Source organism: Drosophila hydei, unplaced genomic scaffold, assembly GCF_003285905.1.
Source record: "Drosophila hydei strain 15085-1641.00,03,60 unplaced genomic scaffold, DhydRS2 tig00000358-arrow-arrow-pilon, whole genome shotgun sequence".
NCBI lineage: Eukaryota > Metazoa > Arthropoda > Insecta > Diptera > Drosophilidae > Drosophila > Drosophila hydei.
In genome coordinates this window covers 626,371-639,731 of record NW_022045716.1, presented here as the reverse complement: position 1 = coordinate 639,731, position 13,361 = coordinate 626,371, and the positions used below count along the sequence as shown (strand labels likewise).

Sequence of the window (13,361 nt, the reverse complement as noted above, 5' to 3'; positions counted from 1 at the left end):
TTTCACCCGTGCCTCTATTCTACTCCTTCCCTCCTCACTGCTAGCTGCAATTGAAATTTACTCACACACACGCACACACACATGCGCGCAGAACAGCAATTGTTAATATTGGGAATTAGCACGGCTCGTTGGTTGAGGGGTACGATTCTCGCTTCGGGTGCGAGAGGTCCCGGGTTCAACTCCCGGACGAGCCCAAGTGTGATTTTTTTCTTTTTCTTTTTCTTTTTGAAATATTATTATAATAATAGAGATTGCTAACGGGGTGCGAGAGGTCGCGGAGTCGACGCCCAAACGATATTTTTTGTTGTATTTTGATTTGAAATATTATAAAAGAGATTACTATCGGCGGCTCGTTTAGCATTCATCTTTCTATCTTTCTATTTTTCTCAGTTCTTTTAGAGGGCCGGCAGAGGTAGTGGGGGAGGCAGCATTCCATATCAACCATTTGTCATTTGGCCACATTCAGCGCTTTGTGGTGGGCGTCGCCGAGCTTATCGACTGAGGGGGCGGGAATGAACTGTAACTGTTGAAGCAGCGGCAGCTTCATCATCGTCACAATGATCATCATCATCAAGTTGTCTTGGCTCTAATTATATGTTTTCTGTGGCCGATCTTCGTTGTGTTGCGTGTCGTTTTGTTGTTTTTCGTTTCTTTTCATCTCGCATTTTCGTTCAGCACTCGAGGCTAACAAATTTCAACATCTCAACTAAGGCAACGACTGGACTTCTTGCAGGAGCAATTCAGCTTTATTTTCCCAACTCACTTTGGAGCTGTTTTTTTTTTTTTTTTTGGCTTGTTAATCGATTTTAAATTATAGATTGATTGATTAAGATATGAGCTGACATCGCCCTCTCCCTCTCTCACTCTCTCTACTTGAGCTGCACTCCCACAATTTGTTCAAGTGGCTGAGCCACAGTCTTCTGTTTTCTCACAAACAGAGATTTCAGAGAGAGAATGAGGTAGAGAAAGAGAGAGAGAGAATAATTCTCGATTGCATGCATCATTTGCTCATTAGCGCGGCATTTCAAGTGCATTTCGTTGTAGCTTTTTTAGCTGTTAGCTTAGCTCCGATAATCAACAGCTCGGCGCTCTTCGCCGCTAGATGGCGCTGTAATATCAGGCATTCCTTCGAGTGCTACTTTCCCCGGCTAGTTGCACCTGCAGCTTGTATAATATCCATAGAAGAATCTAAAATCCATAAAATTCGTCGGAAAAAGCTGACAGAGAGAGAGAGAGAGAGACAGAGGAAGAGAGGGAGCGAAAGAGACAGAGACAAAGACTTGGAGTTAGCTGAAAATCAGAATTGTCTGCATCATTTGCTCCTTAACTTTTCTATGAAGTTTTTAGACTGCAACTAAACTCTACTCGACGTCAGATGGCGCTAGATTAGCTAGTTTTATACAGTCAACTGTGGCTCCGTTTACACACCAAATCTGAGATGCTGTTTGCCTATATTGCTTAATTTCCTCAAGCCCCATACTCGCCTACCTGGCTGCACCTGCAGCTCGAATAATAACCGTTAAATGCCTTTGCCAGATCTGTTTGGTCCATTGTTTCGCTGCATTTTCCACGCAACACAGATTTTAGAGAGATTGAGACTCGGCTCAGGCCACCAAATTACATTAATGATTAACGAATTGCTGACTTCTTGATGGATATATGTATGTATATACTTATAAGTATACTTTATATCTACCTTTATATTCTCTGGTGGTGTATGGGCGACTAGCAGATACTCTGCAGTGTCTGTTGAACATGAGTTACTGAAGCACCTGAAAATTTGGGAGGAAATAGAGGGAGAGAAAGGGTACTTTATATACCAAATTAAATAATCAATCGATACTTATCGTTGTTCATTCTAAATGTTAGAGGAAGTTGATTGAAGCTTCTTCTTAGCGCAACTAATAAAATTTGAAGTCTATAACTTCTATAGACAGAGACACTGGCAGATACAGCTCAATTGATTTCATTAATAATGTAGATCAAGAATATATATATATACTTAGCAAACAATATACCCTGCTTATAGCAGTGCTTCGGCTAGAGGGTATACAACTAAAAGAAACCCATTAAAAAATGTTAATTTCCATAAAAAACAAAAAAAAATAGTTTGAGACGCTGGAGTGATGCAGCACGTGGCTAAAAGCCACAAAAACGAGCTAGCAAAAGACAAAAGCAAGAATTTGTAGCTCAATATAAGATACATACATAAACATGTGTGTGTGTGTGCCAGTGTGTAGTTGGTATTGTAGTCTGGTTTCGTGTGTGGAATGTATCACAGCAGCGCTTTGCCTTAGTTTTTGTGGGTTTTGATTTGAGCGAACGACTAGCATATGTACCCTGTAATTAATGAATTTAGGTGCAGCTTGTATGAACTGAGCTAGAAGAGCTGTAAGGTCCACTTCATGCTGTTAAGAGCAGGCTTAGCAAACCGATATTTATCGATTGCTTAAGAAAATGTTTTACTCGTAAAGGGAATTCGAGTTTGAGTTTTGATGCGACTATGTCTCTGGGCTGATAGACATTGTGAAATGTAACAAGAACTATCGATATTTATCGATGTATGATCAATTAGAGTCAAATATATAAACAGAAACATAGAAATGTGTTTCATAAAATGCGATTCTCATTAAATTGTATCCATCCATCTTATCCATCCGTGTATTGATGCCATCACTCAGATTCATTGTCACACCCCTAAGAGATCATCAATCTGTACAGGGTATACAAAGACCGAGCAAAACATATATTCAATAGATTAGCATAAAAACGCCCACGAGCAATCAATACTCAACACTCAGCGTTAGCCGCAGATCTTTAAGCACCTGAGTATCTAGAAAAGCATCTTAAGTATCTGTTGGTATCTTTTGGAGCTGGCTGATTTATAGTCTTGGCCATAATTATCTGGTTTAAGGTGTTACTAATGGCCACAGCATTGAGGCTCGTCTAATGAAGTTCACATTTGACAGCGCCGGCTATGCCAGCAATTTACATGCCTTAACTGCTGCGTTGTTGTTGATGGGCGGCTACTGGGGAGGGAGGGCAGCACGGCAAAAAGAATTTGGCGACACGCAATTCTGACAGCTGCGGTTGCGCCACACACGAAGCTTTAGCAATTTCCATTTGATTGGCGCTGAGTTTTCCTGACAAGCGGAGATAGCTGATCGAGGATCGGTGAACGGAAATCTGTGATTCGGAATGGGCGATCGAAGTTCAATGGAGACCAGTGTATGGAAATAGGATATCGAGAATCTGGTAATACAGATCGAGGATCGTAGAATAGAAGCTTTAGATCGAGGATCACTGATCGCATTTCGGGCTGATCGCAAAATCGATGATTGTGGAAGAGCTATCGGCGATCAAGGACCATAGATGAAGCATCGTAGATTGCAGATCAACGACTAACTTAGGGATCAGGGATAGTTAACTTTACTTTGTACCACAGCTGGGCAAATGATTGCAAAGCTTTTCACGTCGCATTGCTATGAGCTATGCTGCATGTTCGGCTGTCCGTCTATTTGTCCAGCTGTTTTCTATCTATCTAGTTGTCTGTCTGTCAGCCACAAGTCTTGATTGTCCGCAACTTCTCGATTTCGCGGTTAAGCCCCTCAGCCCCGCCCCCTATCTTATAGCATGGTCCATTGTTGTTGCTGCTTTTGAACAAAGACGCCCATTGTGCGTCAGTGTCGCTTAGTTGGCCGTCGTCAGGGCTAGAGTTAGAGGGTATATAGCCAGAGATAGCGCCACGATGCAGAAGTGAGGAGATATTCTTGGACTTAGACTGCTCTGCTCTCATCAGCTCTAGCCAAGCAGCTCTTTGGCTCTTTACAGCGTATTGCTGAAGTGTAGTAAGCGGCGAATGCTTAGCTCTTCTGTTGATTCTATGTTGCGCTGTGCAATTAAGCGGCACAGCTGCTGTCATCGTCGCTGCGTCTAATCAATCAGACATGCCCCAAGCTGCAAGCTGCAAGCTGGGCAGGAGTATCGGTTGTCGCATTAGATGCGCCCGACGGAGTGTCAAATTGATAGCTGCAGCAGACGGAATGCGACTCCAAACAGTTGTTGGGGCTAACCAATGACCGGGGCAGCAGCAGCAACAGCAGCCCAACTGCTGCCGCGTGGGCGGCAGCTCGGTTGAAGCTTGTGGCGTGGGCAGTAATAACAACAACAACAACGCCCCCAGCTGTATGCAGGCCCGTTAAATTGTCAAATTAGGAAGAGACCAAAGGCCCAGAGTGGGCATACGTGGGCCCAGTCGAGCATTCAAATTGGAGTGCGCAACTGTTCCGACTAGCTCAGATCGTAGAATGAAAAGAAGTTGAAACAAACATTTCAAGCAGCTGCAGCCCGAATGTGTGCTCTGATAGCACTCGAGTAATGCATATGCAACAGGCAAACTTGAGTCTACAAGAGAATGAATTCATTTTCGTATAGATATATGTTTCAAGCAGCTACCACTCAAATTGCATGGCTCTCGCCCCAATACTTATCGAGTTTGTCTGAAGAAGCAGGACTGAAAATCGATTCTTATCAAGATGAGCTTGTGCTTTAGACATGATACATTCGTTAGCTAGCTTTCTGGCTGTCACAAGTGCAATATACCCTTCTTCAAACATATTCTAGGGCACAACAGCAGCTGGTCGATTGACTCGCTGTGCAGCAGTTGGGCCAATCTTTGCAGTCGAGCTCGACACGTTCCATGCAGCAAGTCGATAAACAAATGTACACACACACTCACATACACACTTGTTCAGTATAATCGTGTGTGTGCTGAGTAAGTAAATAGCAATACAGCATCGAGCATAGAGCGTATAGAGAACTGCATTGATTTCAGGGTCGGCCACTCGTTTGCTCAGGCGAAGGCAAAAATGATGCCAACAGGTGCTCAGCATTCTTGGCATACTTACGTGAGAGCAATGTAATTGAAAAGGGGCGGAGGGGATCTCTCTCTCCCTCTCTCTGATTGCTCTATTGTAATTGCGCAGTCAGCGCCGGGGGAGGCGGGAGGAAAGTTGCCGAGAAGTGCAACTCATGCCATTTGCCGCATAGCAAAGGAATGTTCAGGCAGGCAAATAAGACAACATAGAAAAAGAGCATTAACAATTATTGATTATAATTGAGCTCTGCTTTAAGATCAACCTATAAGTCAAACGATGCGACGGCAATAGCATTATCTTATCAAGTATTCACGATGCTATGGCTTCAGTGTTTGCTTTTAGTTCATAGTCAAGCCTCGCTTTGTCTTACTTGCAGCTCCAGCTCGAGTTCCATCTGTCCCAGGTTCGAGTCCTGTTAGATAAAGTTGCTTATCCTCTTTATTGGATTGAAGTAACACAACTTATTCCTGTGTCCCACCTGTTGTTGTGCATTACTCAAGCTGAAATTCTTAGTTTCTTATTAAGCATTCTACTTGCTTATCAGCAGGCAGAGTCAGTTTCTTCCTCTTATTTTGGGTCTAGACAATTTTGGCCCTTTGCTTTGTTCGTCTTTTGTTTTGCATTATGTCACGTTTTTCGAGCTCAAACACGCTCGCACACGCACAGTTGGCCAGAGCTGAGCTAATGGAAATGCTGGCGCCAGCATCGCAATGCAAAGTGAACACAACAACGACAACAACAACAACGACTTAATAACTGTCCAACAATTTGTTTAACAATCAGTGGGCTTTGTGTCTTGGCCATTGCCTTTGGCTAACTTTGAATACCCTTGCATTGAGTTCTTAGAATTGCTTGTAGATAATCAATTATATATACAGGGCATGCGCTAGTCGACTATGCTCGCTTAGAGCTTATGGTAGATTTTGCTTGCAGCAGGAATGTTCATCGGCCTCTTAGGTAATTGTCGCCAATTCGTTGCGTGACTTCTGCTCAGTTGATGACCAGCATTAGCAACAGCAACAATCAACAAAAACAACAACAACAACAACGGCCTCAAGCATCCATTTGTGTGGCCTCGATTGCGGCACAGCCAGCAGCTCTACAGCTTTAGCTGCTGTTCTCTCCTCTCTCTCTCTCTCTCTCTGACTGTCCCAGATTCTAAGGCTCTTTGTTTTTGGCTGCCTAATACGAAGTCAGAGTCAGTCGAGGCATAAAGCTGCTCGTGGGGAGGCTTTAAATATTTCACTTTTTGCTTAAATTCGGCTTGGCCCCGAGGCTCCTTCAAAGACTATTCGGCAACACATGAATCAAAGATTTGTTTTTATTTGTAACCTTGCTTCAGAATTGCTGGGTATTTATTAGTCGTTCATTGCTATCCCAACAAATGCTCTAGCTACTTATAGAGTTTCTTAATGCCAAATACCAAACACCATCAACTATCTCTCTCATTCTCTCCCTCTCTTGCTCTCTCTTGCTCTCTCCCCCTCTCACAGTTGAGTCTTAATGCTTATGTTTTATCATGAGACAATGCTTGATATTTGTTTACATTTATTTTTTTTAATCGAAGCAAGAGGCGTGTCTTTCTCACGCCATTTACAACAACAACAACAACAGATGGACACAGTTTAAAAGAAAAAAATTATTGAAAAATTATCAAAAAAAAAAATGAGATTGAGCTTTCTTGTAAAAGAAAGCGAGCAAAAGCCAACTAGTTGGCCGCCAGTTGTGTTATGTGCGCTTGAAGTTGGACCTAAATGTAGTTGCCACGCCTACTGCTCAAACTCCTTCCTAGTTCCGCCTCTCTGCACGCTCTACCCGAGCTCTGCGTCTTTGATGTTGATGCTGATGTCAGCTGCAATTTCAGAAGAATTTTAATCAGGCAACCAAAACATATCGTAAATATATATATATGTATACATATACATAAGTAACTGTATATATATATATCTGTAGCTGTAGGCCTGCTAGATCATATGTGCATGTTGATTGCAAGCCTCGAAAATTGCCTTTGCCACAAATTGTTGCATTTGCACGCAACAATCGAGGCAATTGAAATGCCTGACCAGTCAACAGTCTCCACGGCTCCTGCTCTCCCCCTCCTGCTCTTGACTGTGTCTGCTGCCAGTTGAAGTTTCAGTCATGCCCCATCATAACATTTTGTAAGCGCTGAGCGCACAGCGCCTCGCTTAATATGCAAAACAGCGGCTTCTTCACCTGAGCAGCAGGTGCATTCACATTAACGTTCTTTATGCCCGCTCGGCGAGTGCATGGCGGGTATAGAGGTTTCGATTGCTTTGCATCAATTGAACATATCTTCAATATGTTTCAATCAAACATCTTTTTGCGGAGAGAGCCTCTGTCAATCCAGCTATGACAGATATCAGGATGTTGGCGCTATAAAGCTTAAGCGAAGCTGCAATTCTGTATAAAATTAACTATTTCTGTAACGTGCACGAGCATTGGGCAGTCAGTGTGACGCGTGGCTGCAATATTCTAGCTTGTTTTTAAACTTGGACGCGGATTTGGAGTTTTGTGGCCGTTCGTGGCTAGTGTAGCATGTGGCATGTGGCAATTAGCAACGTTGCAGCCATTTAACAATTAGCATAAGCATTAAACCACTTGAACTCTGTGGAAAGAAGTAAATATATGTGTAATATTTGTGATATAATGCAGTAGAATGAGAGAGTTTCAGAGTTGAATAAAAAACAAGGAAGCAGAAGTGGAATTCAAGATGAGGCGGGCAAGCAAACCATATACTCTGGTTGACTGAGTCAGAGATTCAATGGGATAGCTAATAATATAATAATACAGCTGAAAGAGGATTTCTTTATGAAATGGAGTCAAAGGTGTTACAGATTATGGTTTGAAAGACAAGTTCGCTTGAAAAAGACTTTTGATTGAAAGGGATTGCCAGTTGAATGGAAACCTCGACCATTCAAGCAGACTCTATCGTACGACAAATATATCCAGAGTTATAAATTAGAGACATGACTTGATGCATGCCTCACATATTTCATATACAGCAAAGCAACTCAGTCAAATCAGTCGACAGCAACTCAAATCCATTTACTTGTGAGTGCAAATGAAAGCCTGAATCAAGTTCGTTGCCTAAGTCTTTCGTTTTGCGATGCGTTAATGAATGAATTGCGAATGAATGCGAATGCATTTCGCAATTGCATAATCCGAAGTGGGCAACGTTTCCGTTCAGCCCCTCAAGTCGAGCTTGGCCCACATAGCTGCACACATTCTGATATGCGGGAACTTTCACTGTGGTCCGGTTTGGTCTGAAAGATGTGAAGCTCAACACGATGTGGAAGATGGAACGAGCCACCACATTGGCCGTGCTTATAATTTTGTTTGTGCTGCGGGAATTCTCAGAGACGGCGACTGAACTTGCGGCTAATTGCCAGCGACACGGCAGCCGTCACGACTTGAGAAGTCTTCGTCTCTTTGTATGTGTACCCTGTATCTGTTGAAAGTCTGTATGCCGGCTGTATACAACTGTCGGACTGCCAGTCTCTTATAAGTTTATAAATTCTATTAAGACTTTCATCGGTTTCATATATTTCATTTTTTGAATCTAGTTTTTTGAATATCAGTCGAAAATACACACAGATTTGGCTCATAATTTTCATTTGTATTAAAAATAAATATTTTTTGGATACCTAACACTTAGACACTTAGTTTTGTGAGCATAACTCGAATACTATAAGAGCTAGGTACATGCAAATTGGTATTTAGATTACATTAATGTATTTACAAATCATAAAAATTTCCTTTTTGGACAGCTGTGGGTTAAAGTTAGGCAACTGGTTTCTTAATCATAATTATATATAACAATATTCGGTATGTGAATGGTTTTCAGGAATACATATTTCTAGAATGTGTCTATGAGTTCACATAAGATAAAAGGCAACTCTTGGGCACTGCGATGTCTATAAGAACATACAACATACATGCATGGTAAACAGCTGGGTATCTGCTAGTCGTTCCCTTGCACCTTCAACAACCGCAACTTGTTTTCTTTGGCATTCGAGCGATGCGGAGGTGCGGGCGTCGTCACATTAAGCTGTCATATTCTGATTGTTGTCTTTTTCTTTTCCCCTTCCTCGAACTACAGCCATGCCAGCAGCAAGCGTCGTCAGAGATTGAGCGTCTGACACTGTGAGAGATCGTGGGGCCTTTTGGATGCCAGCCATAGGCGTAGCAATCAGTGGTAGCAGCCCCGTACGCACAATGGCCACCCATGGCACGCCCCTGAACACGTGCTCGCTCTATCGGCCGTCGAGTGGTGCGAGTGGTGCCACGCCCATTGCCGTTGCGGTTCATTATCAGCCGAAAGCATTTGCCGCCGGCGCCGTTCAAAATGGAGCGGAACGCAGTCGCCTGCTGGAGCTGCTGCGAGCGCCGAACAATCTCACCTCGCCCACCCTGGAGCCCTCGTCGAAGGGCTTGCTCAATGGACCAGGACAGAACAACTGCTTTCTCAATTGCGCCGTTCAGGTAAGTCAAGCAACAAAGTTATTTCGAGAAATATGATTATGGTGCAATATGGCTTTGCCAAGGATTATCTCAAAGGAAGATCTTATCGATTTCCCTCAACCTATTGATCGTGTGAAACGCAGCTAAATTCAACAGTCAACCAAAATGTTTACTTGTGACTTACATTTCGTTTTTTGATAAAGTATAATTAGAAGGAATTATATTTAAGTCGGGTATGCACGACTGATGGATACCCGTTGAATATAAAGCAATGAAATATGCTCTATCATTGTGCTCATTAACTTGGTTGGATCTAGCTTTTGAGAGGGACTCATCATCATGGTTTCAAAAGCGATATTTATCGATTTGAGAAAAACAAAGAATACTGATGTTTGTTAAGATTATCTAATCAATATGTTATCAGCTTGGCTTTCTTTCTAACCCTTCAGTCTGATGTCGATACTAATCGCTATCTTCCATTCGTGATCAAGAGTCAAACTGCTCGGTCTTTGATTACATATGCTCGACCTGCTCTCTATGGCTTCAGCTGGGGCTCTTGTTAACCCTGCACAGTTTCGATGACGATAAGTATCGATACTGTGTGAGATCAAGATCAAGACATGAGCAGTTAGAGTGTCCGCTCTCTAAACTCACAGCACAGCCTATTTTCACACCATCATTATACCCTAGTTATCAGTTTGCAATGGGTATTTATGAATTATCCACACATTTCGCATTTCAGATTTGTTTTCGGCCAATTTCGATGATGGCCTCAATTGGCATTTGGCTCTTTTTATTGTTTTCTTTCCCTTTGTCTTCACTCATAGTTCGCAGCCTTCAAATTGGAGTCGTGTTAATTTGTTGCTCAATTTGTGGGCCATTTCAGTGTGAGTCAAGCAATTGATGTGGGCGAGCCTTAAAAGTCAGTCAAAGCAAGTCGAAGCAAGGCCAAGGCAGCGACTGCCGCTGACCAATTACTTTACATAGACAGACTTAGACATCGTATATATATGTGTGTGTATCGCTTGCATGTTCTGATCTCATCTGCAAATGAGGGCCATCATCAAGCGAAAGGCTGTTGGCTAAAGTGCTGGAAAAAGTGCCACCCAGTTGCATCAAATTAAGCCCCCTCGCATCGTATTAAGCATAAATTTGTATATTTATGATTCTAGCGATTGTTTCCGAATGGGAGCCCGAGAATCCGAGAGCTAATGCAAATGCAAATGCAACTGCAACTGCAACTTCAAATGCAAATGCAATTAACAACAACAATTAGTCGAGAGCAACAAGAAATGGGACGTCTCGACACGATCTAGGGTCAGTCGACGTGGCGCCATGTTCAAGAGCTGGAATCCAGATGCTAAAGGCTGATCGATCTACGATATATGATATACAATATACGATATACGATATACGATATACGATAGACACAACTCGATACACATTATAAGTTATTTATTCATCGGCATGACTCATTGTCTGATTGAACAATCGCCGTTGGTTCAGACTATATCACGTATTTTCATGCACGTTAACGAAGTGCAAAGAGAGTCTATGGGTTCCAATAAGTTACTTGATATTTGCATATATACATAAACACTCGCTTAGACACCTCACTCCCAGCAACTACTCTTAGATGGCACAGTTGGGGAGCGAGAAGTATCCTAACTTGCAGTGCTCTACACATAGTTCTATATGTTATATGGCTGGGAGTCACTTGGAAATACTTGAAGCATTGCGCAGTCAGCTATGCCCGATTGCACTGTTCTGACTTTGTTTCTTTTTTCAATCAGCTTTTTGTTGTGACGGGACCTATTGAGAGATAGTTCGTAGCGTTTGCACATTTAATTGTCGCGCACGCCTAGTAGCTGATCCAGTTAAAAAGGCGCTAGAAGGAGGTGGGGTCGTTGGATTAAAGAGGGAGGGTGGGGGAGGGAGTCATTTGGGTTAAGGGGTTTTTCAGTTTTGGGTTGGGTTCGCTTGCCTCCACTTAGAGCTTGGCTCTAGTTTTTGGCTTTGGCGCCTTTCGAGGTGCGGCCTAAGCCTAACGTAAACTTAAACTAATTGAGCGTATGTATGTGAAATACACACACACACACACATGCATGCATAGCATACATACATATACATATGTATTTATTTATGCATGTATGGGGCGTGGCAGCAGCACAAACAAACAATGGCAATCAAAGTTGGGGCCAAGAGATTTTATTTGCTCGCAGTTGAAACGTGCGTCAAGCCTAGCTACCACAACCGCCACGCCCATACGCCCAACCGCCCCCTCTCGCAGCACTCAGGCAGCTGCGCCCACAGAGTTTTGGTTGTTGTTGTTGTTGTTGCAGTTGCTGTCGCTGTCGCTGTTGATTGTCTGTTGACAAAAGAGACAACGAAAGTGTTGAAGACCTCAACCAGAGGCAACATCAACAACTAGTTTGCTAGACAGCAGATACCCTGTATATCAATTTGGGCAATGCCAGCAGTCAGCTGAAAAGTATATATCTTACAAAGTAGGGTATAACTAAGTCTGACATGTGCGACTATGGGATACCCTGTCTAACAAACATTTCACATACACTCAGCTCTATTAGCAGCTCTATTAGCAAACTATGTAATAAAGGCTCTCTGACTTGTAAATACCCTGTAAAATGCATTTAATTATTAATATTAATGAATTTAAGGGCCAGTATCGCCTGCAGAACATCAATATTAGGAAACTAGCTAATTAGCGTCTGCAGAACTCGTAAATACCCTATAAAAGTTATAGTTTCTTCTATGAATTCGCTTGTGCCTGTGTCTGCGGCTTTGAATGCTCTTTGTTCTCGTTTGTCGGTTGTTTGGCGCATAAAAAGCGTTATACGAACTATTAGTAACAGTTTTTGGGCTACGCTTCCGCTGCAACTGGCAACTGTTGCAACTGGAAACTGGCAACTGGCAACTGGCAAGCGCTGAGAACAGTCTGATGATGATTTCACTTGATATGCTTTTAATGTGTTTCTTTTGCCAGGCAGTCAACTGCAACGCCAGCCAAAGCCCTTGACGACAAAGCAGCAAAAAAGACGAAAACTTTTGCTTCTTCTTCTTCTGCTGTGTATTCTTCTTCTTGTGGTGTAATAAAGTAGCAGCAACAGCCATCATTTTCTTTGGCTTCAATTTCAGCCGAAGACAGTCAACAATCAGTTCAAGACGCTCGCTGCATGATATGCCCCTGGGCAGAGAGGAGAGAGAGAGAGAGAGAGAGCAAGAGAGCGAGAGAGGGAATGGGAAAGGAATGAAAAATGAGTGAAGTATATTATGCTCATAGACATCACACATTATTTCACAGCTCCATATCTTTATATCTGTATCTCTGACTCTGACTGTGTCTGGGAGCCGGCTAAGACTAGTTCACACGATAAGCCAAACAAACGGCTAGACACGGACACTCGACTGGCCACTTGTTTGCAGAGCGTTTAGAGCTTCGCTTTCCGCTTCGCTGGCCGTCGTCGGCATCAATTATGAAACACAATTTGATTGTCTTCGTGTTTGCATTGGCTTTTTTCTGCTGTCTGTGACAAACCAATTGCCAATTGAGAATTGAGAATTGCCGATTGCAGCTGACTTGTGCGTGCCCCAAATGCAAAGGTGCAAACCAGCTGCAGCTGCCGGCGAATTTGTGCTCAATTTTTGTAGTATTTTTTTGATCGTGGCAGGTGCCAAGTACCCAAAATTGAGACTAATCGAGTGTAGCTACCCTGTGGCTGGCTATGGACTAGGTCTGATCTCTTGGGAAGCACTAAGACAGTATTTATAGCATTTACAGGGTATCTCAATAGCTCAAACTTGTTTAATCCTGATGTACATTAAATATCTTAAAACATTCAATAGTTTCACATTGGATATTTACCTGTTGTAAGTCGATTCATTAAATTACAGGGTATCTATAAAAATTTCAATAGCTTTTGGTAGGGTATATGATCTATGTTCTACTTTGTTCTTGAAAAGGTGAAAGACAATTTCGAGAGA

The 13,361-nt window shown here is 42.6% G+C and overlaps 1 non-coding gene across 1 annotated transcript; it reads left to right on the top strand.

The window, feature by feature from the left end:
• Positions 1-122: 122 nt before the first annotated feature.
• Trnap-cgg lies at positions 123-194 on the top strand. Its single transcript has one exon. It is a non-coding gene; the product is annotated as a tRNA-Pro (tRNA).
• The last annotated feature ends 13,167 nt before the right edge of the window (positions 195-13,361 follow it).